Below are 4,280 nucleotides of genomic sequence, written 5' to 3' on the forward strand. Positions count from 1 at the left end.
AAAACACATAATGAAATAACAGAAAAAATTAATAATTTGGTATTTATTACATTTATAAAACCTGCTCATTGAAGGATATTAAGCAAACAAAAGTTCAAGACAATGGGGAAGATCATATATATAAATCCTCAACAAAATTACAGGAAATATAGACAACACTCCAACGCAATAATAAAAGAAAAATATCCCAACAAAAATATTGAACAAAAAATTAACAAAGGAAGTTGTAGCAATAAGATATAAGTAACATTGTAACATTGGTAGTGAGACAGGAAATACAAAATAAAATCTCAATGTGATTGTGGTTCACAAACAAGAGGTTTATTTTTTCCAAAAGGAAAAACAGCATAAACATCAAATGCTGGGAAGGATTAGATCAACAGGATATCCAGTACATAGCTGTTTGGATGCAAAGTCTCTTGGGAAATCTACTTGGTAATTTCTTAAAAGGTAAAAATGTATCTACCATATAACACATAAATTTTGTTTTCTGCTGTTTAACAAAGGAAAATAAGTGCATGTGTCTATAAACTCTCTTATTAATAATAGTTCTATCACTAGTAGTCATAAAATGGTTCTGACACATTTAAATGAATATTACCCAGCAACAAAAGAGAGCAAGTACTGATACACATAATAGCATTGATAACTTTCACATTTTCTGTTTGAAAGAACCAAAACACATATGTACTCTTTATTACATTAATATATAGAACACAAATATTGACACAGGCTCTATCATAGGTTTTTATAATGTACAGTACATATACATATTTTAAAATTTAAAACAGTAAGTTTGACATCAAGAGATTTGGATGATAGATTTTAGACCATGTTGTTGAATAACTTTAAGTATACTAATAAAAGATTAAAAAATGATGGGCTAAAGTATAAAGATTGAAAACAAAATGCAACCTAAAGAAAGAACAAGGCAAAAAAAACAACAACAACCTAGAAGCCAACAACTATCACATTGTAAAGATTAATAGTCAACCACTGATAAATAAAAAATACAGAATATCAGAGCTAGCTTACCACAAATAGGAGATGAAATATTACTACAGAGACAATAGGGAATTCAAAACTCATATTTTACATCAATATTTTTAAAGGTTACCTAAACGGACATACTAGAAAATAAAAACAGCAAAATTAAAGAAGAAAATAAAAACCTGAATATTCACTTTAAATTATCTCTTTTCATGTCTTGCTGTACAAATGAATAGATGTTATAGTAATAGTGATACTACCAGGGTTGGCAGGATCATAAGGAAACAGTCTTCAGGCCTCCAGGAACTTGCTTATATTAACTTACAGCAATGGTGACAGCATGCACAAGACCCATGCATATTCAAACCAGACAAAAACCCAGCACAGAACTGGGGAAACAGGTAAGAAGCCCCAACTTTAGCTGATCACTGCTGGGTGAGAGGGAGAGTTGGTCTTTTCATTGTTGTTGATGTTGTTCTTTCTGAAACTGGGTCTCTCTGTAGCCTCAGCTAATCTAGAACTCACTATACAGACCATGCTGCCCTTAAACTCACAGAGCTCCATATGCCTCTACCTCCCAAGTGCTGGAATTAAAGCTGTGTGCCAGTTGGTCTTCTTTAGGGGAGTGAAGCTAGATAGGCTGACTAGTCTCCAGTGGATGAACTCACACTGAGGGACATCTGGGGGACAAACTTGACTTGATAGAACTTAACATATATGACAAATGCATGAAATCTGCTGGGGGCTATGGGAGGTGCAGATAGGGGAGGAGGTCTAAATATGTTTAAGATGTATGCATGAAATCAATAAAAATATACATTAAAAAGATATAGTATTCTACAGAAAAAGATACATACAGATGCATATAGAACATGTGTATGTATATGAAGTTCTCAGGCATATAGAGAATATATATAAAATATATACACTATACATGTGCTTATGTAGTGTGCACATGTATACAACATGTGCTCAATGCATATATATACATAGTATATATGCGCATTATATATATATGAAGAGAGAGTGAGACAGATAGACAAAGAGACAGAGTGATGCAGATAGATAGAAACAACACCAGAGGTAGAGAGAAACAGTCCGAGGAAGTATGACAGTCTGTAGACAGAGTACAGACAATTCAATTTTAATCTGAAGACTTCTGCCCCAAATCCCCCTTGCTTGGGTAGAACTCATCTACTTCTTTTATTCAGACTTCTTACTGGTTATGTGAGGTCCACTCACATTATGAAGATCAATATGCTTTATTCAAAGTCTTCCAATTTAAGTGTTAATCTGAGTAACACCTACAAAATAATGCTTACCCAGGTCTCTGGGTACAGTGTCCCAGGAAGGTTGATTCATAAAATTAAATATGATAGTTAGCTTTGTAGGATTACAAGACGAGCCCCGTGGTATGGCATCAACTATCCAGATGATTCTGGTTACTGCTTGAATATAAACTCTAAGGTGAGAAATCTAGACTCAGAGACACCAATGAAGAAACCACTACAATAATTCAGATGGGAAATGTTGGACATGAGGCAAGCTGTTAGCAGCCTTTTTCTTAAAACACCAAAAATTGTCTCTGGCAAAGACTACAAGGTGCCTGTGAACTCCAAGCTGGTCACCATCATAGCTAGGGCAAGGCAACAAGATGGGGAGCACTGTTTCCCTTTGGTCCAGTGTAATGTGAACATCTTCAAGCTCATCAGCTTGTGAAGTACAGTCTAAACTGCAAGTTTCTTGTTTTCAAAGTCAATGGGTTTCTTGACCTATGTACCTTGGAAGCTAAGTGGCTTTCTCAAAAGCAGTTATTGGAAGTGGTTGCAATCTAGATTCAGCCCAGTTTTGTTACCTGGTGGGAGAAAGGCTGGTTTTTCATCCTCTAAACTGTCATGAATGGGTTCTTGAAGAGCATGGAAGCTTGAGTGTGCCTGTGTGGAGTGGCATGAATGTTTCTAGAATCTCCCTGAAGAATCTGAACCAGAATTGGGTGCCAACATACATAAGGAACAGTGGAAGAAGGTTCACAAACAGGTGGTTGACAGTGCCTATGAGGTGATCAAACTGAAAGGTTGTATGTTCTGGGCCATTGAACTCTCTGTGGCAGATTAGGCAGAGTATAATGAAAAATTTTAGGCAGGTACATCCAATTTCCACCGTGATTAAGAGTCTCTATAGAATGAAGGATAATGTGTGCCCTGCATCTTGGGACACAATGGGATCTCAGACTTTGTGAAGGTGACTCTGACCCCTGAAGAGGAGGTCTGCCTGAAGAATAGCACAGATAAGGACTGGGGAATCCAGTTTTAAAGTTTCCTGGTGCCACAGCCTTCACTGTCCCAGCTGCAGCAGGTTTTCTGCTGAACACTGTATGTTTTTCTTTACATCTGAGCCATGATTAATGCAGCTGTATTAAGAAGACCTAAGAAAACATCAATTTCCTAAAGTTAGAACCCCCCCCGACAGCTATATCCTGATTCTAATGGTGCTTGTGTAGTTATAAACTGGTTAGTGTGAAAGAGTTCCACTGTCTGAGACACCACTGCCAATTTTGTACAGGCTTCAGTTTCCAAAAACCAGATGTGTTATTGTGTGGTATACAACTTCACCAAACATGCCTAGTCAATTTTTTCCAATTACTCACCTCCTGGGATTCAGTGTATAAATCCATTACTGCATAACTCTTCTAAAGGATCTTATTTTGTGTATTATTTATGTATCAGTGTACATTTCAATGGAATTTAAGAAGTAAAATCTGCATAAGGATAATACAACCAGTTACCAGTGTCATGCCCAGCTAAAATGCCAAATAAAACTTCAACGATGCAAAAAAGTCAAAACAGCAGTATTTTCAAAATCTGAAAATTTATTTATTTATTTGCTGATTTATTGTGCATGCATTTGTTCATGTTTGTGTGTGTGTGTATGTGTGTGTATGCCATGGTGTGTGGATAACCTGCAGAGTTCAGTTTCTCTTCTTCCACAATGTAGGTTCTGGGGTCAAACTCAGGTCCTCAGTCTTGGTAGCAATTTCCTCTACTGCCAGAGCCACCATGCTAGAGACAGAAAATGAATTTCCGATAAAATGAAACTTTATCGGAAATTCATTTTAATAATGAAGGGCTTTACTGATATACTTGTAGATAAATACTGCATTGTATAGTTACAAAAGTGTCATCATAAATTCTATTATCATTTGCTTTAATATGTATAAGAAATTTAAAAAATAGTACAAAAATGAAAGCCTATACCAACATATCTATACATTAATTTATATTTATTAATGA

At 35.8% G+C, this 4,280-nt stretch overlaps 1 pseudogene; it reads left to right on the top strand.

The window, feature by feature from the left end:
* Positions 1–3,303, top strand: part of LOC103727119 — a 10,278-nt pseudogene extending 6,975 nt beyond the window's left edge.
* Positions 3,304–4,280: the final 977 nt, after the last annotated feature.

Source organism: Nannospalax galili, unplaced genomic scaffold (genome assembly GCF_000622305.1).
Source record: "Nannospalax galili isolate Female #2095 unplaced genomic scaffold, S.galili_v1.0 scaffold1189, whole genome shotgun sequence".
Lineage (NCBI taxonomy): Eukaryota > Metazoa > Chordata > Mammalia > Rodentia > Spalacidae > Nannospalax > Nannospalax galili.